General features: G+C 41.8%; 1 protein-coding gene across 1 annotated transcript in view; it reads left to right on the top strand.

Annotated features, from left to right (window-relative positions):
- Window positions 1–25,741, top strand: part of LOC112215607 (cadherin-18) — a 374,693-nt gene that overhangs the window by 62,937 nt on the left and 286,015 nt on the right. The window contains exon 2 of the mRNA XM_024374771.2: window positions 6,975–7,069. The gene's annotated coding sequence lies outside the window, so the exon portion shown is untranslated. The remainder of the gene's footprint in view (window positions 1–6,974; window positions 7,070–25,741) is intronic.

Here is a 25,741-nt window from a genome sequence, read left to right as displayed (position 1 = left end):
TTCCCTGTTTTGCTTTCCTGCTCCGAGCCATGCCCCAATGTCAATGTCAGCCTAAAATATTGATATGGCAATGATCCCCAGCGTTGGCAAGCAGAGGAAGAGGACGAGTAGGAGGAGTAGGAGGGGGAGAAGGGGAGACAGCTAATGTAATTATTTTCTGTCCTCCCTCATCCCCTGCCTTGAACCAACTGCAGGAAGGAACACACCCAGACACACACACCCACCAAACACACACACACACACACACACTGCTGGAGGTCAAAACAAAGTGGTGGAGCCAAAAAGCGAGATTACAGTGACGGAAAAGAATGGCACTGAGTTGAAAGAGCTATTGGGAGGAGAGAAGGAGAAGATGGATATGGTAAGTGACAGCCCGTCTCATGGATAAAAGATAGCCACTGCCGAAGGAGAGAAGAAAGTAGCAGAGTTAGCCATAAACAAAAAGGTAGAAGAGGAAGGGGAAAAGAAAAGTGGAAAATTAGAGATGAGGCAGGGAAGAAACATTTTCAAATGCCAGGATGTTACTTAGGAATATCATCACTTACTCATCATTACTTTAAGGGTTCTAGTTTATACACGTGTAGTTGATTCAACTGCCAAATCACAACATTATTTTAGCCTTGGGCGCAATTCTGTCTAGGAAAGTTGAACAGAGTACATATTCTATTTGAGGCTGGTACATTCTGTTCACATAGCATATTATACACAGACAGATACTATGGAAAATACTGCAATGATAAAATAATAGAATCCATTGAATTCTTGGTTGAAAACGCCTGACAGTTTTTATAACAACCATAGTGTAACGGCCGTTGGTGGAAGAAGGTGAGGACCAAGGTGCAGCGTCGTACGTGTTCATATTGTTTAATAGGAATAGAACACAGAAAATACAACAAAAACCAACAAAGTGAACGAAACCGAAACAGTTCTGTCTGGTGCAGATACAAACACTCAACAGAAAACGACTACCCACAAAACCCATGTGGGCACGAGAGAGTTTCTCAATCAGAGACAACGATAGACAGCTGTCCCTGATTGAGAACCATACCCGGCCAAAAACAAGAAATACAAAAACATAGAAAAAGGAACATAGAATGCCCACCCTAGTCACACCCTGGCCTAACCAAAATAGAGAATAAAAGCCTCTCTATGGCCAGGGCGTGACACATAGCCTGCATACCCTTTAGAAAATGCTCAAACTAAACTCAAGTGGTTATATTAGAGCCACCTATATTCAATGAACAGACATTTTCCATTCTCATTGTAAAGTACAGGTTAAGAGAAGGTCAGGCCATCACTTTATGCATGTCCTACGTGAGTAATATGGTTATTAATTCCACTTACATGACCCAGCAGTAATAGGAGCATTCAAATAGTACATTTTCCAAACAAATTAACCATACAGAAAGAGCGGGTTGGTAATGTATGGTGTGGGAGTCTCTCAGTCCCTGTGTCTGTCCCAAATGGCATGCTATTCCCTTTATAGTGCACAACTTTTTACCAGGGTCCATAAGAATTTGATCAGAAACACCAAATAGGAAATAGGGTGGCATTTGGGATTGCGAATGATCTTTAAACAGCCCAGCCTTAATTAATCACCAGGTTTTTTCTCCATATCTCCATTATAATATAACAGATAATGCCCTTTAAGTGTTAACTGCTTTTGGTTGCTGATATAAGCAGATAAGTATCTGCTGCCTGCCTACCGTGTGTTGTGTTCTCCCAAAGCAGACCTGACACAGCCTTCAATGCCATTATGCCATGTTACACGAATGACCTAACACACAACCCCATGTAACCACCTGCATTAGTAGCCCAGTGCAGAGCCAGACCAGACCTCTTACATCAGAAGCAGCAGCATGTGGCTGACTATCATACTGTAGTCTAGAACTGTGTCCCAAATGGCACGCTTTTCCCTATATAGTGCATTACTTTTGACCAGGGCCCAGTAGTGCACTAAATAGAGAATAGGGTGCCATTTGGGACACACACTTGAATATGGACCCATGTGCCCCTAGGGGACATGGAGACACTGATCATAACAGAGCAATAGAACATTAATTAATAGCATTGTAATAAAGTGTCATACCAATGCCATTACGCACGCACAGCAGGGACCCATTTCTTACTGCCCTATCTTGGCTAACCAGCAGCAAGACAGTTCAGTGCTACAGTACAGTGGCGGGGCAGGGTGGGCAAGACAACTCATGTAACACACACACAGACATACACATATCTACGGGGCTGTAGTGGAGCGGGTCGACACAGCTCCTCTTCCTGCTCAGGAGGTTGAAAAGATTTGGTATGGGCCCTCAAATCCTAGAAAAGATCTACAGCTGCATCATTGAGAGCATATTGACTGGCTGCATCACTGCATGCTATGGCAAGTGCACCGCCCTCTATCACATGGTGCTACAGAGGGACATGTGGACAGCCCAGCCGCACTCGCTGCCATCCAGAACCGGTATATCAGGCGGTGTGAAAGGAAGGCCTGGAAAATTGTTAAAGACCTCAGCCACCCAAGCCATAGACCTTTCTCTCTGTTTCCGCATGACATGCCGTACCGGAGCAACATGTATTACACAAACAGGCTCCTGAACAGCTTCTATTCCCAAGTCATAAGACTGCTAAATAGCTAACAAAATGGCTGCACAGACTATCTGCATTGACCCTTTTATTTTATTGGTATGCACTTTATGCACACTCACACTCCAACACACAAACACACGCACAGACACACATTCATACTGACTCTACACACAGGCACACACACTCACATACAATCACCACATATGCTGCTGCTACACTGTTTATCATATCCGGAAGCCTAGTAACCTTACCCCTATACACACTGTATCTACCCTACTACTCCAGTATCCCTGCACATTGTACATATGGTATCGGCACTGACCCTGGCACTGACCCTGTATATAGCTTACTTACTTTCTCGTGTTCCTTTTTATTTCTATATCTCATGGGTTTTTTGTTCTACTTTATTTGATAGATCTAATATGGATTACTGCATTGTTGGGAAAGAGCCTGTGTCACGATCGTTGTTAGAATGATTGGACCAAGGCACAGCGTCCGTAGATCTCCACATGTTTTTAATAAATGAGACTCACCAAAAAACAATACAGAATAAACGAACCATGAAGTAAAGGCAGTGTTAACAGGCACTACACAAAAACAAGATCCCACAAACAACAGGTGGGAAAAAAGGCTGCCTAAATATGATCCCGAATCAGAGACAATAAAGACAGCTGCCTCTGATTGGGATCCATATCAGGCCAACCTAGAAATATACAAACTAGAGTACCCACCCTAGTCACACCCTGACCTAACCAAAATAGAGAATAAAAAGGCTCTCTAAGGTCAGGGCGTGACAGCCTGGAAGAAAGGCATTTCACTGAACTTGTGCACGTGACAATAAAACTTGAAACACACGCGGCTCGCAGGCACACTGTCTGTCAGGATCAACAACAAGGTTAACAGCCTTTTAGCGAGCAGCAGAGCCAGCAACGTTCTGACTCCGGGCCCTTTAAAACAGATCCCTCTTCCCCGGCTCATGAACTTGTCTTGTTTAATGAAATTTAGTAGTGAGCAAGTTTAACTTCTACCCACTGCTTAACAGAGTGTGTCTTTCCTCACACGCATGATAATGCAAAATGGGAGAATCAGATCTCTGTCTACTCTTCCATAGTGTTCAATGATATATCATACCTGAACTCATGAACATGTACCCATAACACAATCCAATAACATATTGTATAAGAGAAGACCAATACTGAGACCATAGCACCTATTGAATCAGAACTGCATTTTGGGCCCTGGTTTATTAAATATGGAATATGTTGCCATTTGGGATGCACGGTGTGTGATGCAGGTACAGTGTCTTGCCACTGCAAGAGCCTCTTGGCACTGCCAGTTTCCTCATCTCACTGGTGTGCAGCATTAGCCTTGAAAAGCAGCAAAAACATTTTGTATGTAATGTTGTTAAGACCCGAACGTCAGTCTGCCTGACAGCTGCATCCATCATTGTCAATGCAGACCTCAAGGTTCTGCCAAATGATACACGAGGAATTTGAATGTCTCACTCAGGTGTTTCAAAACATTGTGGAGGGAGTGAGGAGGCAAAGCTAAGTGAAAGTGACAAGGCACACTACGCCCTCCTCTTCTCCGTACTCCTCTGATATCTTTCTAACTGGCTGCGGATAGAGTCAGTCCAAACCGAATATTGTAGATATGCCACAAAACTGTTTCAAATGCTTCATTGTTGATATCCAGAGGAAGAATTAAATAGTTGTTTTTACATTTCGTATCGACTTCAAATGCATCTCACTTCCAATAAAACCAACATGGTACTTTGTGTGTCTTCTGCCACTTGTACAGACCATAAAAATCTCTGATATCTGAAAATATATAATTTTGTTTACTTTCACATACACTGTGTGCTAATACTGTATATTTTGTTGCTTACAAGTCGAATGCCTGGATGAAACCATAAGGAAGGTGTTTTCTGACTGAGTGATGTTGTCATGCCCTGATCTGTTTCATCTTTCTTTGTGATTGTCTCCACCAACCTCCAGGTGTCACCCGTTTTCCTCATTAGTCCCTGGGTACTTAGTCCTGTGTTCCCTGCTTGTCTGTTGCCAGTTTGTCAAGTCAACCAGTGTGGTTTTCCTCCCTGGTCTCCTGCTTCCCCCCCACCTGCCACCTGACCAGTCTGCCTGCCCTGACCGTGAGCCTGCCTGCCACTCTGTACCTCTTGGACTCTGACCTGGTTTTGATCTTTTGCCTGTCCATGACCATTCTCTTGCCTACTCCTTGGATTCTAATAAATATCAGAGACTTAAACCCTCTGCCTCCCGTGGCTGCATCTGGGTCTCGCCTTGTGCCCTTATAGATGTCTGTGACTTCTCTCTCTGCCTAACTAGACCATCAGTTCATGAAAGAAACATGAAAGGGACTCACCTGCCTTTCATCATCTGGAGCCTGATTATTACACAAACCAGTCAATTAAAGGGAATTAGACTCATTAAAGGTTAGAAACACCGATTGCTGTCAAGTAATTTATAGTATCATTAATAGACTTATTTGATGTTTTGCTCATTTTAAATCACAGCCTTTTTAGACCAGGGATTGACCAGTTTTGGTCAGTCTGTTGTATAGTTTTGTTACTATTCAACCAATTCCTCCCTCCATAACTTCTCCTTACATATACTGTGAGTCTTCTTATACAACTGTGAGGTATGTTGTTGAATTTTTCAACTTTTAATCCACATCTTTTCTTTACCCTCTCCTCCCTAAGCTTGTTTTGTCCCATCTCTTTGGAGGCAGGTATCTGTGCCCCCTACCGGCCTGTCAATCTCTCTGCTGTGACTTTTGTCTTGTTTTTCTTCCACCTTGAACTTGTTCTTTGGCCCAAAAAGAGACAGGAGACAGATTAATGCCACTCCTTTGAAATCATAGTCACATAGCTTCCAGGCAGCCACCACCATCACTCGTACTCCACCTCCTCCACCATGAAAATAAATCTCCAGTTTCCCATCTGTTACTTCTGTATAATATCCACTGCCAAATATTCATCTTGATTTTTACCCAAGTTGAAAACACAGAAGAGAGAGACTTGTATATGGGTGTTCACCGGCCAATGAAGTGACTGCCAGTGGGAGGGCAGTTAGAGGACAGTTATTCTACAAAGCGAAGTTTTAAATTAAACACATTTATGTAGTATGTTAAAAGTAACTCATAAGGGTATTTGTATGCCAGTGTGTGTTTAAAGGCACGGAGCAGTAAAAAATGTGATTCTCGTGTGTTCTATACAGTATATATGAACACTACGAAGTTGGAATAATACTGTGAAATTGTGGAAATTACGATAGTCTTTTTAGGGTAAGAGCTGTTTAAAAATACCGCCTTCAATATCAGGTTGTTTTGGTTACGTGGAGTTTTGCCCTGCCTGGTTTCAATTAGTCAATAGACCAAAAATAGTTCCAAACCTCTCTGCCAATAACAGCTAGTTTTCCATTTTTCCAGTAGATTAGTTGCTTGAGAAATTGCTCTTTGCTTGTAGACCATTTCCATTCAAAACAATCACGGTATATTGAGATATAAATGGTTGTATTGGATCTTTATGTCTTTGGCTGCATGATTCATACATGTACAGTAAAAGGATTGTACATTATACATGAGATTTTGTACAGTAAAGTGTTGTACATTTTACATGAGATTTTGTACAGTAAAGTGTTGTACATATTACATGGGAATTCACAAAATCAATGAACTTACTGCAAGGTTGCTTTTACCAGAATATGTCCTGAGCAATATTTTTAGATTTCCATTCCTATTTTTAACCCTACATATACTGTACAGTAGAATAATGCAGTCCAATAAAGGAGTGATAATTTACACTGTTTGAGCTATAGAAGATGGAATTGGCTTCCTTGTACAGCATCCATAAGGAGTATGTTTGATTAGTTTTAATTTAATCAGGTTACTTTAGAGGAGAGTATTTGTGAGGAAATCATTTAACCCGAGCGATGTAAATATGTGTGGGCTGAGAAACGGAAAGTTTGAATGACTTCTAATTCTGCCAGATGTCTGTTTCATAAATATAATGAGATGCAAATTGATGTTGTCACAAATAATCAACTGTGGCAGTGTACTGCTTTTACCTCCATATGTTTTGAAAACGGAAGACTTGTGCTGCATCTGAAAACCTTTAGGTAGCTTCTACCTTCTATTATTGTAATTGCTGACAACTTATTTTGTTCTACTAAACATTCCATCACAATGAAGCATTTTAAAAACAACATGAGGAGTGCATTGATGCTCGTGTTTTAAGCTTCTACCTTGTTGTTGTGGAACGGGTTGTGTTGTGGCAATGTCTCTCACGGTGGTACTCTACTGCATTATAGATGGTTTCAAATGTCAAAACCAAACCAAATGCTATTCTCTGTTCTTTTCTCTTACAGAGCATAGGAGATGGAAGAGGACTGACCAGTGGGAGACCAAGGGCAGACGCCTCCATTGATCTATGTGAGGAGGGTCTACGGTGCCAAACAACAAGGTGAGCTGTCTAATAAATGACAAGCACACAGATGGGGACTGTTTGTGCACGCCACAAGTGTAGCCTACAGGGCACAAAGCTGATTTATTTTGTCTGGTCTCTGCTCTGTTCACATAGTTTGGATAAAAGGGATGGTGTGTGTGTGTGTGAGTGAGTGAGTGAGTGAGTGAGTGAGTGAGTGAGTGAGTGAGTGAGTGAGTGAGTGAGTGAGTGAGTGAGTGAGTGATTGAGTGAGTGCGTGCATGTCTGTCTGTCTGTTTGTCTGTGTCTGTGTGTGGTTAAGTTGGAGGGGTCATGTCTCACAGTGTGAGTGTGACATGGTCTGACAACCAAAACTGAGCACTTTCTTTCCATGCAAACAAATCCACCCTGTATACTGTAGGTGCGTGTGGCTGAAGACTGAATCATTGACGCGTGAGCATTGATTTAATGAATTAGCAAACAATGGCAAGACCTTGGAGGTGAAAGCATTGTAGCCTGTGATAAAGTGTGTGATGTTGTTTGTTTGGTGTAGATAACTGTTCCGTTGTGTGTAAAATAACCCGAATCCCATTGAGTTTTGATTCTCAGGGATGCAGAAAATGACTAAATGTGTAACCAATTTTCTTCCTGCTTGTACAGGAATTGCAAGGCCAACAAAACACAAAGACAGTTGATGATCCTTAACCGTGTGAAACTGACTCTGAGTCTCTTGAATAGATCAAAGGGGAAATTGGTGTGCTACACTGTATTTCTGTGTTGTGGAACAGTTAGGCTCAAATGGCACCCTTTTCCTATGTAGTGCACTACTTTTGACCAGGACCCATAGGGCTCCAGTCAAAAGTAGTGCACTATATAGGGAATAGGGTGTCATTTGGGATTCTACATTTTGTTCCTCTAGTCTAGATGCTAGGGACATACCCTAAGCAAAAATGCTGAGCCAATAGCTGTCTTGGAGTAGAAATGAGTGATTAAGCATAGTTTTGCAAACTAATTGAAATTGCACACAATAAAGCTAATTTTAGAAGCCCTATTTAGAAGTAATGCCTGGCAAATACAAACAGGCCAGGGGAACCTGTTTAAGTGGCCAAATGTGCAGTCTCGGTTTATTCAATTTTGCAAGTCACTTAATTTAATGTAGCTCTCGTTTGATAGGGTTGTACGGGGATAGAGGAGTGTTCTGTAACATTTGCATAGCAAACTTTACATAGCAGGTTGTCATAGCGGCAAAATAGTTCTCAATTATAAAACCACATAAATGCATAGGAACGGTCTGTTCACGTTTAGTTTTGTTGTTGCAGACAACACAGTAGTTATTTATTCAACGCAGGGTTTGTAAATGGCTCTCCTCTTTGGATGAATGTGGCATTTTGCTGCCATGTGATTGTGTCAGACATCAAAGGGCTGAGTGATTGGTGATAGAACGAGGCTATAGAACGTTGTAAAACAGACAAAGATATATTAATGCCTTAAATTATCGTAATGATTCAGAATCAGTGCTTTACAGCATACATGTGATTAAGATCAGTCAACCGGTTAAAATGCATAATTAGAATCGGAATCAGAATCACCTAAATTTGCTAAATACATTTGCATGTTCAGGAATTTGTGAAATGGTGCTGCCACAGTAAACAGAATATACAGACATTAAACAGGTTATACAACCACATATGTAGAAGCAGAGTTTACACAAATGTGGTATGTACACTAAGCTAAGAACTACAGGCTACACAATAAACATTGAGCTACATGATACATTCTGTATGTAGAGATGTATAAATAAAAACAGTGATCAGTGATGTAGTGGTAAAAATAAGGTGGGTAAAAGCTGATAGTGTGTGGCAAATGAAGTAACACTTCCTATATTTTCAATATTTTAATTGTTCAAGGCGTTTAAGTGTGTGTACCCTCCACTACTCCATTGATTGACATGTGTGATCATACCCAGTTAGGGTACGAATAAAAAAACAAGTATTATTATCTAGAAGCTTAGTTATTTTTACAAGAGGAGAAAGTGAGATGACTAAGGACAGTTAAAAAAAAAGGCAAGAAACCGATAACCCGAATGAATATGCATTACCTGAAATATAGCGGCCATTTACAACTACCATAATGTAAAGGGGATGTGTGTACTCCAATATACAGCTACTACGTTGAACTGAGAAATCAACTTTACGGCTGTTAAGTTTGACTTTAACATATAGGTAGCATTATTCATTCATCCTCATGTAGTTATTTATTTATCGGCAAAGACGAAAGATAGTCAGGCTGCGACTCACGAACTCCTTTGATTCATAAAGGATGAATGGGTATAGTACACCAACAATTTGAAGGGAATTGTGTTGTGTCCATGCCAAACAGGGCTGAACTGCACCACTCCTCGAATAAGACAACGTGGCTAAATCAATCATCTCTTTGGAAACACTGTATGGTAATATTTTTTGGTTCATTTCTCCAGGATACTATGATGACTTGCTGTTATAGCCCTATTTTTTTACCCCTTTTTCTCCCCAATTTCATCATATACAATTGGTAGTTACAATCTTGTTCCATCGCTGCAACTCCCGCACGGACTCGGGAGAGGCGAAGGTCAAGAGCCGTGCGTCCTCCGAAACACAACCCAGCCAAGCTGCACTGCTTCTTGACACAATGCCAGCTTAACCCAGAAGCCAGCCACACCAATATGTCGGAGAAAACACTGTACACCTGGCGACCATGTCAGCATGTATTACACACAGCCCGCCACAGGAGTCACTAATGCACAATGGAACAGGAACATCCCTGCCAGCCAACCCTCCCCTAAACCGGACGACGCTGGGCCGATTGTGCGCCGCTCCAAGGGTCTCCCGGTCGCGCCCGGCTGTGACAGAGCCTGGACTCGAATCAGGATCTCTAGTGGGACAGCTAACACTGTGATGCAGTGCCTTAGACCACTGGGAGTCTGCTATTTGGGAGGACTTCATAGCCTTTTCTACCAAGACCATTCATCTTCAAAGGGTGTGAAGCAGAGGAGGCTGGTGGAAGGAGCTATAGGAGAACAGGCTCATTATAATGGCTGGAATGGAATAAATGACACGATATCAAACATATGACATGTTTGAACACACCTACTCATTCCAGGATTTTTCTTTATTTTTACTATTTTCTACATTGTAGAATAATAGTGAAGATATCAAAACTATGAAATAACACATACGGAATCATCTAGTAACCAAAAAAGTGTTAAACAAATTAAAATATGGTTTAGATTCTTCAAAATAGCCACCCTTTGCCCTGATGACAGCTTTGCACACTCTTGGCATTCTCTCAACCAGCTTCACCTGGAATGGTTTTGCAACAGTCTTAAAGGAGTTCCCACATATGCTGAGCACTTGTTGGCTACCTTTCCTTCACTCTGCAGTCCAACTCATCCCAAACTATCTCAATTGGTTGGAGGTCGGGTGATTCTGTAGGCCAGGTCATCTGATGCAGCACTCCATCACTCTCCCTCCTGGTCAAATAGCCCTTACACAGCCTGGAGATGTGTTGGGTCATTGTTCTGTTGAAAAACAAATGAGTCCCACTGAGCACAAACCAGATGGGATGGCATATCGCTGCAGAATGCTGTGTTAGGCATGCTGGTTAAGTGTGCCTTGAATTCTAAATAAATCACTGACAGTGTCACCAACAAAGCACCCCAACACCTTCACACCTGCTCCTCCATGCTTCACGGTGGGAACCACACATGCGGAGATCATCCGTTCACCTACTCTGTGTTTCACAAAGACACGGCGGTTGAAACCAAAAATCACAAATTTGACTCATCAGACCAAAGGACAGATTTCCACCGGTCTAATGTCCATTGCTCATGTTTCTAGGCCCAAGCAAGTCTCTTCTTATTATTGGTGTCCTTTAGTAGTGTTTTCTTTCCAGCAATTTGACCATGAAGGCCTGATTCCCGCAGTCTCCTCTGAACAGTTGATGTTGAGATGTGTCTGTTACCTGAACTCTGTGAAGCATTTATTTGAGCTGCAATTTCTGAGGCTGGTAACTCTAGTGAACGTATCCTCTGCAGCAGAGGTAACTCTGGGTCTTAATTTCCTGTGGCGGTCCTCATGAGAGCCAGTTTCATCATAGCGCTTGATGTTTGTTTGCGATTGCACTTGAAGAAACTTTGAAAGTTCTTGAAATGTTCCGGATTGACTGACCTTCATGTCTTAAAGTAATGAAGGACTGTCTTTTCTCTTTCCTTATATGATTTTTTCTTGGCATAATATGGACTTAGTCTTTTACTAAATAGGGCTATCTTCTGTATACCACCATATCATACGTCACAACACAACTGACTGGCTCAAACACATTAATTAAGAAAGAAAGAAATTCCAAAAATACATTTTTAACAAGGCACACCTGTGAATTGAAATGCATTCCAGGTGACTACCTGGGTTTGATTCCCATGGGGAACCAGTATGAAAATGTAAGCACTACTGTAAGTTTCTTTGAAAAAGAATGTCTACTAAAATAGAAAAGTAATGGATAGACCATTTCACCATTTCATAGAAATAAGTTGTATTAGCAAAGTACACTGCTCAAAAAAATAAAGGGAACACTTAAACAATACAATGTAACTCCAAGTCAATCACACTTCTGTGAAATCAAACTGTCCACATAGGAAGCAACACTGATTGACAATAAATGTCACATGCTGTTGTGCAAATGGAATAGACAACAGGTGGAAATTATAGGCAATTAGCAAGACACCCCCAATAAAGGAGTGGTTCTGCAGATGGGGACCACAGACCACTTCTCAGTTCCTATGGTTTCTGGCTGATGTTTTGGTCACTTTTGAATGCTGGCGATGCTTTCAGTCTAGTGGTAGCATGAGACGGAGTCTACAACCCACACAAGTGGCTCAGGTAGTGCAGCTCATCAATGCGAGCTGTGGCACATCTTGGTGTGCGAGCTGTGGCAAGAAGGTTTGCTGAAGGTTTGCTGTGTCTGTCAGCGTAGTGTCCAGAGCATGGAGGCACTACCAGGACACAGGCCAGTACATCAGGAGACTTGGAGGAGGCCGTAGGAGGGCAACAACCCAGCAGCAGGACCGCTACCTCTGCCTTTGTGCAAGGAGGAGCAGGAGGAGCACTGCCAGAGCCCTGCAAAATGACCTCCAGCAGACCACAAATGTGCATGTGTCTGCTCAAACGGTCAGAAACAGACTCCATGAGGGTGGTATGAGGGCCCGACGTCCACAGTTGGGGGTTGTGCTTACAGCCCAACACCGTACAGGACGTTTGGCATTTGCCAGAGAACACCAAGATTGGCAAATTCGCCACTGGCGCCCTGTGCTCTTCACAGATGAAAGCAGGTTCACACTGAGCACATGTGACAGACGTGACAGTCTGGAGACGCCGTGGAGAACGTTCTGCTGCCTGGAACATCCTCCAGCATGACCGGTTTGGCGGTGGGTCAGTCATGGTGTGGGGTGGCATTTCTTTGGGGGGCCGCACAGCCCTCCATGTGCTCGCCAGAGGTAGCTTGACTGTCATTAGGTACCGAGATGAGATCCTCAGACCCCTTGTGAGACCATATGCTGGTGCGGTTGGCCCTGGGTTCCTCCTGGGTTCCTCCTAATGCAAGACAATGCTAGACCTCATGTGGCTGGAGTGTGTCAGCAGTTCCTGCAAGAGGAAGGCATTGATGCTATGGACTGGCCCGCCCATTCCCCAGACCTGAATACAATTGAGCACATCTGGGACATTATGTCTCACTCCATCCACCAATGCCACGTTGCACCACAGACTGTCCAGGAGTTAGCGGATGCTTTAGTCCAGGTCTGGGAGGATGTCCTTCAGGAGACCATCCGCCACCTCATCAGGAGCATGCCCAGGCGTTGTATGGAGGTCAAATTCAAAAAGGACATTTGTATTTGCGATGAGGGTAGATACAGTATTTGGGGTCAAAATTATTTAAAAATGACTTGCTGTTTTTTTTATACTTTTTTTATACTTTTTTATACTTAGGCTGGGTTTCTGTACAGCACTTTGAGATATCAGCTGATGTACGAAGGGCTATATAAATAAATTTGATTTGATTTGATTTGATACAGGCACGTGGAGGCCACACACACTACTGAGCCTCATTTGGACTTGTTTTAAGGACATTACATCAAAGTTGGATCAGCCTGTAGTGTGGTTTTCCACTTTTATTTTGAGTGTGACTCCAAATCCAGACCTCCATGGGTTGATAAATTTGATTTCCATTGATCATTTTTGTGTGATTTTGTTGTCAGCACATTCAACTATGTAAAGAAAAAAGTATTTTTTAAGAATATTTCATTCATTCAGATCTAGGATGTGTTATTTTAGTGTTCCCTTTATTTTTTTGAGCAGTGTATTTCAAGAAACTGAAAAACACATCAAGCAAATACTTTTATATTCAGAAGGACTGTTTGGTACACATAATTATCAAACTTAAGTTACAAATGCTGGTAAAAAATAAATTTACTTAAAAAATGTTCAAAAGTAGTGCACTGGGCCTTTACTAGTTCTGTACTAGCGGACCAATATAGACATCTTCGGGAAAAAAATCACAGCGCCCCCACCCCCACACTGCTTCCCACGTCCCTGGGTCTAGTCGAAATGGGGTCTAGTCTAGGTTGACAGCTGACGAGGTAAGACAAGTTGAGGCTGAGGTTGTGAAGTCGAAGGGGTAGATACAGGTAGAGCAAGCAGGTGGTTGAGAGTTGCCCTGATATAATGTATCAAAGGCAGGTTGCGGCTACTTGGCCCAGTAAAGAAGCACTTTAATACGTTGCATGCTCAAACCTTCAATATTTTGTACACTTTCATGGTAGACTACAGAACAGCTTTCACAAGCACAATGTAAGATTTTAATTACATAATTTGACTATACAATTTATATGAATTATGTTGCCAAAGAGGCAACCCTTAATCATCATCCATTTGCTTCGTCCCTAATAGTGAATAGATAGATGCATTATTGTAGCTAATAGTACAATAGACAAAGGAAAACTGCGATACCCAGCCTGGTGTTATATAGCGACCTCCTCTCAAGAGGGAACTCAAGTCACCCTATTGGCCTTCCCTTGATAATCCCCCTCCTTTACCTTTTCCCTGTCTCCTTTTATACGTGTTCCACAATGTGTAACCACAGCTGACAAATAGCCAAGCCATGGGACAAAAGTAGGGAGTGGAGTGTTACATGTATTATTTTTTTAGGTATTTGCATTAAGCAAATAGATTCCCTGTTTCTTGTTCCATGCTAGAGGTAATTACTAAAATATATTTTCTTCTGGAGACAGGCAGTCCTCTCTCTCTTCCCCCATCTCGCTCTCTCAATCATTTTCCCCTCTCTCTCTGTCTCTATCTATTTCACTCACTCTCTCACTCTTTCCCCATCTCCCTCTATCAGTTCCCTCCCCCTCTCCCCGTCTCTACCCCTCTCTCCACCTTCTCCCTACCCGGCTGTGCCCTTAAACATTGTCATCTGTGTTTCTGCAGCAGTGACAGTAGATCAGCAGGGCCACAGTGGTGGCAGTCGCAGTGGCACTGTGTGCTCCATGTCAATAAGCCTTCAGCTCAGTGGAAGGGCCCCAGCCTCTAAGCCACCACACATGATCACACAGCGCTAGCTAGGCGAGCACCACAGAAAGGCCCAGGCAACTGATGTAAATAAGGATGCCCCTTTTGCTTTCACTGCTGCATTGCAGCTGTGCTTCACAGAAGAGGCAACCACCAGTGTGCCTGGGCCTCATTTCCCAGAGCCTGCATAGCATTAAGATCATCGTTAGATGTATCTTTACCCTTATATTTTGCAACTAGGCCACTGTCTGTAATTTTTGCCTCAATGTGTTTCATGATGTGTGACAACAATGATGTGCCCAATCTTTGATGTCGTGCTTTATTATTGAGTAAGCATAATAAGCTGCCTCAATAGCCTATTTACAGCCATAGGTGGTAATATATTTCTATGAGCTGATCTGTCACCAGTATTGTGGAATAATTCTAATGTGAAGGTAAGATTTGAATGGAGAAAGCTGATCCGAGAGCAGCACTGCTATTCTTTTGATCCTATCAGTATCAACACATGGTCTAATGATGCACTTAGCGAATGTTCTCTCTACGTGTTTGTTTGGGAACCACTCTTAAAAAGTTTGGAACGATCATCATAATGCCTAAGTTATGTTGCAACTGGGAAACGAGGCCCTGATGTTCAGTGTTTCCGTGCTGAGCCGGGCCCTCTGACATGGAATTAAGTCATCATGTGACAATAAGAAAGAAGAAGAAAAACAATAAGCGTGAGTCCTCCTCGAATCAAAAGGGGCGATTTGTAGCTAGATGTTTTGATGCAATAAAAGATGGTCAGATAGAAAGGCAAGGTTTCCTTTGTCCCCTTTTAGATTTGTTGTCCCTTGTCTTTTGGTTCTGCGTACAGGGCACACAGACAGACACAGTGCTCAGAGGACAGCATTGATTCGATACAGGCTGCTGGCTGTCTACCATCCACTCTGCCACTCTTCCCCCAGCATCAGGTCTCATTGGACACACCACAACACTCATTTTCCCATTTCTCACATGCCATGTTTGATGTTTCCCGTCAGCGTTGCTGCCTCCACGGTGTCAAGGTGACTACTACGGAACGCATCCCAGATGGTCCTACTAGGTTCACTCACGTGTGGGTAGTCTTTGCCTATGGAACTTCCCTTGACCACACAGGGTGGGTAAACTCCCACCTGTCATTGTAGATCTGTATTATCCCATGGTATGAGCCTCTTTCCCGGTGAGTGAGCCGTCCTCTCTTCCTACCCTAAACTGAGTTAGCAGTGGAGCACTGGGATCCACTTTATAAATCCAGGACACCGCTCTTGGTCATCTCTGCTTGCCACAGAGGTTAGCTCTGGTTAGCTCTCGCTCTTCCTACTGTTAACTGTTTCCTGCACTTCACGGGCAGTTTGGGCCAAAATATATCACACGTCAGAGGGGGACATTTTTGTGTACAACACTAATGAGCAATCCAATATTAATGTATAATGCTCTGCACTATTTCAGCATGGACCAGCTCTTACTACGTGGTCACGAAGGATACGTTCAGCCACGGGATTTTACTATTTGTATAAGCGCAGCATAGTCTAATACACTCCTTCTAGCGGCTGGTCCTCCATTTATAGTTGACCAGACAACACTCTCATGGGTGAGTCACACTCGCTAAATCCCAGTTATAGGGATTCAGCCAAGACTAATTTCATGAAATTGATTCTTAACTGAAAGCCAAGGTTCAGCACTTCGTCTGAGTAAGGACAAACTTATCACATTTTAGGGAAGACCCAGATGCAGACAGTGTCGAAGTAACAAACGTTTATTACTAGAACAGGTGCAGGCAAAACGACAGGTCAAGGGCAGGCAGAGGTCCGTAATCCAGTGTGGTGGGACAAGGTACAGGACAACAGGCAGGCTCAGGGCAGGCAGAATGGTTAAAACCGGGAAAACTAGAAAACCACTGGTAGGCTTGACGAACAAAGCGAACTGGCAACAGACGAATAGAGAACACAGGTATAAATACACTTGGGATTATGGTGACACCTGGATGGGGTTGAGAATATCACAAAGACAGGTGAAACAGATCAGGGTGTGACAGAACTATAGATACTCAATACTCCTTTTGTGTCCTTTTAAAACATTCACCCTCAATCTCCCCTGTGGTTTTGCTCAAGTCAGTGGCCAGACCATAGTTATTACAATGCTGCACTTCTTCTTTATCCAACAAATAATTTAACCAGAAAACTGAAAACCAGTAACACTTCTCTTTTGGTTCCACAGTTTCACAACTGATGCATTTTAATGTTTTTTTTTTATGTAGAAATTACAGTGCACTAGCTTCTAACAATAGTAATTAAGTTATGTTCTTACCTTACCCCTCAAAGTCTTCTAACTTCAAATACATCAATCGGATCTGGATCTGTCTTCACCAGAATCTTTTCACTTTCCCTATCTTTTACATTGGATTTTATAACCCCTTTTTACCCAAGCCCATACCTCTTTTGACTACAGCCACACAAGAGAATCCTCCCCCTTACACTTGACATTTAAGAGAAGTTAAATAACACATGGTCTCCTTTACCCGTGATGTCTACACAGAGTCAGGTAACACATTGGTTCCTTCATAGGTGACAACAATCTGTGGTGCCATCAACTTCATGGCCCATGTGCCATCAAGCAACTCTATCAACTCCATCCCGGGGGCCGTGATCTGACGGTGGTGTCACCATATGAGATGAACCTCGGCCTCTGCGGCAGAGGAACCTCTGCATACATTCTATTGTCATTTCCTCGCTGCCTTTGTGTGGGTTTCTCTGTTCCCCAGCTGCCTGTGGTTGAGGCCTCTTCCTGTCTTTTTGCCGCTTCTTCTTGATCTTCCTTGTCTCAGTGTTACCAGAGTTCTCTCTGGAGACTGGAGGAGTCATCAAGTCATATTAACTAGGCTCATTCACAACAGCAGTAATTCTAACATCCGGATGAGATGTCAACTGTGGTGAATGTTTATCTTCGATTGAAAATGTTGTTTGGTTGTTTCCTTGTTTATGGAAATGCAGATATTTGAATATTGTAATTTAATTGGTAATTACTTGGCTTCATTGTGAGTTAATTGCACTTCCTTAATATGCCAATGATAGACCATCAATCTGGCGGAGCTAAAACTTTAATGTTTATATGTTGTTTATGAGTTATCCTTTTCAATTAAACATATTGTTTTTGTTCCATCAGCGACACTTGTAGATTCTGTCATTATTTCCGCACAACAAACGTGTTCTAGAGTGCGTCTGTGTTATAAAATAAGAGACTGCCACAGTCCAAATTCTCTAGATTTGGCTTAACATTCTTAAAAGCAAATAAGTCATTAATAGAAGTCGGAGGGTAACAGGGGATAAAATGAGTGATGCCATTAGGATGACTGGGAGAGAGAAAATATATTTCAAAACCTTGGAGAGGAGATCTCTTGATTTAAATCCACTTTAAAGATAATATTTCATGGGTTAGATACATGATGCTTCTCCTCGCTGTGTTGAGAGGGATGAGGGAGAAAATCCATCAGTGGGGTGTACGTAAGTCTGAACATAACAACCCCCTAGTGTCGTGTGTAGATCTTCTCGCACTAAGATCATAGTAGCAGAACCAACATGTACACAAATAAATAGTATTTTTTATAAAGAATTTCCCTAGCATTGCCGCAGGTCCTGGAGCTAAGAGGCTTTTTGATTTATTCAAGTCATCCCATCTGTAAGTACTCTTATATGCGACTCCTGTAAGAGTAGCGTGATGCTAATGCTAAATAAGAATAAGAAGAATAAGAAGGAAAATAATTACTCCGAATCGTTCATTTAACTTAGAGGCAACTAGCGGTGTAAAATTTTTTGCTTGGTTGAGTGTTGTTTTGGTTTAATGTGATCCGATGAAACTTTCTTATTCACAGAGGACATTTGATGTCATCCATCCTACGTACATATTAATTGCCTTGCATTCCGATTAGGGCTGTGGTGAAATGTTTAACTTAAAAAGCAATTAAATAAGCTTTTGTGAGAGAAGCGATTGCACCTATCTTCTCTAATGTTCCATCAAGTTTAAAGCCAGAAATGAGAAATAAGTGCACCCAGGCTATCCGGTAGGCCAAAGTTAGTCACTTTAAGGAGCAGTTCTCTCTATGTGGGTCTAACCCCAAGAAATTCTGGAAATGGTTAAAGACCTGGAGAAAAAACCCTCCTCCTCACAGCTTCCCATGTCCCTTAATGTTGATGATGTGGTTGTTACTGACAAGAAGCACATGGCTGAGCTCTTTAATCACCACTTCATTAAGTCAGGATTCCTATTTGACTCAGCCATGCCTCCCTGCCTGTCCAACACTTCCAATTTCCTCATCTCCCACCCATTCTAATGCGACTAGCCCCGATGCTTCTCCCTCTTTTTCCCCTTCCCCGCTACAAAGATTATCCCTGCCGGCAGTCACTGAGTCCGAGGTGCTAAAGGAGCTCCTTAAACTTGCCCCCCAAAAAAACATCTGGGTCAGATGGTTTAGACCCTTTCTTCTTTAAGTTTGCTGCCTCTATCATCACCAAGCCTATCTCCAACATTTTTAACGTGTCTCTCCTTTCTGGGGAGGTCACCACTGATTGGAAGTCAGCCAAGCTTTATCCTTTTTTGAAGGGGGAGATCAAGCAGATCCTAACTGTTATAGGCATATTTCTATTTTGCCCTGTTTATCAAAAGTGTTGGAAAAACTTGTCAATAATCAACTGACTGGCTATTCTCTCTGGTATGCTATCTGGTTTCCGCTCAGGTTATGGATATGTTACTGCAACCTTAAAGGTCCTCACCATTGTCCTTGATTCTAAACAATGTTTTGCTGCTATTTTTATTGACTTGGCCAAATATTTTGATAAGGTAGTCCATTCCATTCTTGTCGGCCGGGTAATGAGTATTGGTGTCTCTGAGGGATCTTTGGCCGGTTTGCTAACTACCTCTCTCAAAGAGTGCAATGTATAAAGTCAAAACATCTGCTGTCTCAGCCACACCTGTCACCAAGGGAGTACCACAAGGCTCGATCCTATGACCCACACTCTTCTCAATTTACATCAACAACATTGCTCAGGCAGTAGGAAGCTCTCTCCTCCATTTATATGCAGATTATACAGTCTCTATGGGGGTGCCACAGGGTTCAATTCTTGGACCGACTCTCTTCTCTGTATAGATCAATGATGTCGCTCTTGCTGCTGGTGAGTCTCTGATCCACCTCTACGCAGACGACACCATTCTGTATACTTCTGGCCCTTCTTTGGACACTGTGTTAATTAACAACCGTCCAGGCAAGCTTCAATGCCATACAACTCTCATTCCGTGGCCTCCAATTGCTATTAAATACAAGTAAAACTAAATGCATGCTCCACAACCGATCGCTGCCTGCACCTGCCCGCCTGTCCAACATCACTACTCTGGACGGCTCTGACTTAGAATACCTAGAATATCTACAAATACCTAGGTGTCTGGTTAGACTGTAAACAGTCCTTCCAGACCCACATCAAACATCTCCAATCCAAAGTTAAATCTAGAATTGGCTTCCTATTTCGCAACAAAGCATCCTTCACTCATGCTGCCAAACATACCCTTGTAAAACTGACCAACCTACCAATCCTCGACTTCGGCGATGTCATTTATACAATAGCCTTCAATACCCTACTCAACCAATTGGATGCAGTCTACCACAGTGCCATCCGTTTTGTCACCAAAGCCCCATATACTACCCACCATTGCGACCTGTATGCTCTCGTTGGCTGGCCCTCGCTTCATACTTGTCGCCAAACCCACTGGCTCCATGTCATCTACAAGACCCTGCTAGGTAAAGTCCCCCCTTATCTCAGCTCGCTGGTCACCATAGCATCACCACCTGTAGCACGCGCTCCAGCTGGTATATCTCTCTGGTCACCCCCAAAACCAATTCTTTCTTTGGCCGCCTCTCCTTCCAGTTCTCTGCTGCCAATGAATGGAACGAACTACAGCAATCTGTGAAACTGGAAAAACGTATCTCCCTTACTAGCTTTAAGCACCAGCTGTCAGAGCAGCTCACAGATTACTGCACCTGTACATAGCCCATCTATAATTTAGCCCAAACAACTACCTCGTTCACTACTGTATTTATTTTATTTATTTATTTTGCTCCTTTGCACCCCATTATTTTTATTTCTACTTTGCACATTCTTCAACTGGAAATCTACCATTCCAGTGTTTTACTTGCTATATTGTATTTACTTTACCACCATGGCCTTTTTTTTAACCTTTACCTCCCTTACCTCACCTCATTTGCTCACATCGTATATAGACTTGTTTCTACTGTATTATTGACTGTATGTTTGTTTTACTCCATGTTGTATGTGTCGAACTGCTTTGCTTTATCTTGGCCAGGTCGCAATTGTAAATGAGAACTTGTTCTCAACTTGCCTACCTGGTTAAATAAAGGTGAAATAAATAAATAAAAATTACACTCAATTGGCTCCTACCCGGATTTTGTGTTAAATGCTCTACAACAAAGCTTTGTTAGTGTCCCAAAAACTTTCTCTACCCTTAACCTTGTTCTGAACACCTCCAAAACAAAGGTAATATGGTTTGGTAAGAAGAATGTCCCTCTCCCCACAGGTGTGATTACTACCTTACTAGGGTTTAGAGCTTGAGGTAGTCACCCCATACAAGTACTTGGGAGAATGGCTAGATTGTACACTGTCTTTCTCTCAGCACATATCAAAGCTGCAGGCTAAAATTAAATCTAGACTTGGTTTCCTCTATCGTAATCGCTCCTTTTTCACCCCAGCTGCCAAACTAACCCTGATAACCATCCTACCCATACTAGATTATTGTATGGGTAGGATGATTTATAGATCGGCAGGAAAGGGTGCTCTCGAGCGGCTAAATGTTCTTTACCATTCAGCCATCAGATTTGCCACCAATGCTCCTTACAGGACACATCACTGGACTCTATACTCCTCTATAAACTGTTAATCTCTGTATACCAGTGGGTCTTGCGACTGGTATACAGAGATGAACAGTTCATAGAGGAGTATAGAGTCCAGAGATGTGTCCTGTTATTTATGAAACGTTCTTAGGCCTCACTTCTCCCTATCTGAGTTATCTACTGCAGCCCTCATACTCCACATACAACACCCATTCTGCCAGTCACATTCTGTTAAAGGTCCCCAAAGCACACACATCGCTCGTCTTTTCAGTTTGTTGCAGCTAGCGACTGGAATAGGCTGCAACAAACATTCAAACTGGACAGTTTTATCTCGATCTCTTCATTCAAAGACTCAGTCATAGACACTCTTACTGACAGTTGTGGCTGCTTCGCGTGATGTATTTTTGTCTCTACCTTCTTGCCCTATGTGCTGTTGTCTGTGCCCAATCATGTTTGTACCATGTTTTGTGCTGCTACCATGTTGTCCTGCTGCCATGTTGTTTTGCTAACATGTTGTTGTCTTGTTGTGTTGCTGCCATGCTGTGTTGTCATGGGTTGCTGCCTTGCTATATTGTTGTCTTAGATCTCTCTTTATGTAGTGTCAAGATGTGTGTTATGTCCGATATTATTATAATTTAATTATTTTCATCACCGCAGGAGGGTTTTTGCCTTTTGGTAGGCCATCATTGTAAATAAGAAATTGTTCTTAACTACTTGCCTAGTTAAATAAAGGTTAAATAAAAATAAATATAAATAAAATGAATGTGTGTGAGTGAGTGATCCAATATCGCAAATGTGACTTTGTTTTCTAGTCATATGTTTTTATTTGATAGCATCACCTGATCAGTAAATTTGCAAATGAATAAGGAAGACATTACTTTCTCAAAGTGTGAATGGTTGTGCAAATAAACTAGAGGTTAAAGGTAAATGGCTGGTAGGAAAATAAAAACTCATTTTATTTTCTTTGGCAGGGCCAATCACTGTTGTGTATAGGCAATTGTGAATCCAGAGATTGAGCTCAACTGCATGGCTATCTGAGGTACAGTGGGGAGGGAAATTACTTTTCTTTAAATTACAGTGAAGTTTATAAATCAGTGATGATAAGGATGGTATGGACCAGCCAACTCCCCAGGGGCAAGATTGAACTGTTCCATCTCCCACAATATAAAGAAATGAAGTATTCTATTCAGTTTCTGCTGCAGATGCATATGTAGGACTATATTAAATCAGAAGATGAGGGAAAGGGAAAAGCTATGTGTGAAAACATTTAAATAAGGGAACTTCATATTGCTGTAGCTTCTGTACACTCTAAAAAATAAAGGTGCAAGTTGGAAGCAAATAAGGTTCTTGAGAGCGATGCCATATTTTAAGTTCTCTGAAAAAACATCAATGGGATGATTCGAACCATACAAGATTCCAAAACCAGACATAATTTGGCCCTCCAGGACCGGAATTCAATAGCCCTGCTATAGGGTTTTAAGACTTATTTGCATATTTCCCAGGGTGCCTTGAGTGATTTTTTTGTTTGTTACCAGCACCACCATGATTGTGTTTGCTAGTGACAGAGACATGGATATAGCATTTATTTAATTTCAATCCTATGGCCTTCACCAAGTGAAATCCTATATGAATGTTGTTTAAAAAAACAAACATTTTTTATCTGTTTTAATAAATATTGACATGTATATATAAAATATGAATTTGGATCACTTCAAAGTGAGACAAATAAAAGTTTTACAATTTATAAGTACAAAAGCTTTGTTTACAAACTGGAAGTAAGATTTCTCCATGGCCAAAAGTACGTGGACTCCCCTTCAAATGAGTGGATTTCCAACAAGGAAAGGTGGCATTCTATGACGGTGCTACGTTGAAAGTCACTGAGCTCTTCAGTAAGGCCATTCTTCTGCAAATGCTTCTCCATAGAGATTACATGGCTTTGTGCTCAATTTTATAAACCTGTCAGTAACGGGTGTGGCTGAAATAATCCACTAATTTGAAGGGCTTTCCACATAATTTTGTATATAAAGTGTATATTTTTTCTTATAGTGTATATTCTTTCATTCTAGCCTGAGTGCAAACCCTCATTATGTCATTCTACATTAATTAAAATCGACATAATAATTCACATTTCCTGTTGCTTCTGGATTAATTTCCCGCTGTAGCAAACTGGCTCAAATTAAGATCCTACATCTGTAGCATGCAATTCCCATAGGTGCAGTTGAGTCATAGGCAAGCAATTGATACTCATGGGCCACATGTTCTCTCTATTTTGTCAATGTTTTAGATTTAAAAAGAAAACATGCAAGATAAACATAATGAATGTAAAGAGATCCAAACAATGCAAAGATATTTTAATTTGGTTGTCATTGATATTTGTAATGCTGTTTAGTCTACACTCAACCTTTGGGGGTGGATGACACCCATTGCTTGAACAGATGAAAATGCCTTTGAAAATGCACCCTAATCCCTACATAGTGTACTGCTTTTGACCAGGTCCTATGGACGCAGCTCTAGTTTTTGTGTCTGTCTAGAGATCAATTAAGGCACAAGGTTAGGAGTGAACAGGCTCAGAGTAAGTGATGCAATTACAGTGTCTCCACAAGTACATTTATCACCAATTAAAACAAATGGACTTTGCACGTGTGTTATAGTCAGCTACATTGCTTTCCAATGGATCTTCATCAACTGTTAATTCGACTTTGTTAAAAAAAGGAATAAAAAAAGAAAAGAAGTCTTGGCAAAGATGTGCAGGGGCCTGATCTAGTATGGTCAGACAAAATATGCTTATAATGATTTACCCTATCGAGTTCTTCAATTGCAAGAGGGGAAAGTATTTCTGAAAGGATACACCCAGATGGCTAAATAAAGCTACACTACTGTTCAAATGTTTGGGGTCACTTAGAAATGTCCATGTTTTCCATGAACACACATATGAAATGAGTTGCAAAATGAATAGGAAAAATGGTCAAGACGTTGACAAGGTTATAAATAATGATTTTTAATTGAAACAATAGCTGTGTCCTTCAAACTTTGCTTTCGTAAAAGAATACTCCATTTGCAGCAATTACAGCCTTGCAGACCTTAAGCATTCTAGTTGTCAGTTTGTTGAAGTAATCTAGAGTCGTTGTTCTGTCGTTCTGCCCCTGAACAAGGCAGTTAACCCACTGTTCCTAGGCTGTCCTTGAAAATAAGAATTTGTTCTTAACTGACTTGCCTAGGAATTAAATAAAGGTTTAAAAAAAAGTTTGGAGCTGTGCTTTGGGCCATTGTCATGTTGTAGGAGGAAATTGGCTCCAATTAAGTGCTGTCCACAGGGTATGGCATGGAGTGATAGCCTTCCTTCTTCAAGATCCCTTTAACCCTGTACACATCTCCCACCTTACCACCACCAAAGCACACCCAGACCATCACATTGCCTCCACCGTACTTGACAGATGGCGTCAAGCACTCCTCCAGCATCTTTTCATTTTTTCTGCGTCTCACGAATGTTCTTCTTTGTGATCCAAACACATCAATCTTAGATTGGTCTGTCCATAACACTTTTTTCCAATCTTCCTCTGTCCAGTGTCTGTGTTCTTTTGCCCATCTTAATCTTTTCTTTTTATTGACCAGTCTGAGATATGGCTTTTTCTTTGCAACCCTTGAAGACCAGCATCCAGGAGTCGCCTATTCACTGTTGATGTTGAGACTGGTGTTTTGCAGGTACTATTTAATGAAGCTGCCAGTTGAGGACTTGTGAGGCATCTGTTTCTCAAACTAGAAACTTTAATGTACCAGCACTCTTCCTCAGTTGTGCCTTGGGGCCTCCCACTCCTCTTTCTATTCTGGTTAGAGACAGTTTGCGCTGTTCTGTGAAGGGTGTTGTATGAGATCTTCAGAGATCTTCAGTTTCTTGGCAATTTCTCGCATGGAATAGCCTTCATTTCTCAGAACAAGAATAGACTGACGAGATTCAGAAGAAAGTTCTTTGTTTCTGTCCATTTTGAGCCTGTAATCGAACCCACAAATGTTGATGCTCCAGATACTCAACTAGTCTGAAGAAGGCCAGTTTTATTGCTTCTTTAATCAGACAAAGGTTTTCAACTGTGCTCACATAATTGTAAACGGTTTTTCTAATGATCAATTGGCCTTTTAAAATTATAAACTTGGATTAGCTAACACAACGTGTCATTGGAACACAGGAGGGATGGTTGTACGACTATG

This window comes from Oncorhynchus tshawytscha, linkage group LG16, assembly GCF_018296145.1.
Source record: "Oncorhynchus tshawytscha isolate Ot180627B linkage group LG16, Otsh_v2.0, whole genome shotgun sequence".
Classification (NCBI taxonomy): Eukaryota; Metazoa; Chordata; class Actinopteri; order Salmoniformes; family Salmonidae; genus Oncorhynchus; species Oncorhynchus tshawytscha.
Note: the sequence above shows the minus strand (reverse complement) of the source record. Positions and strands in the feature narration are given on the sequence as shown.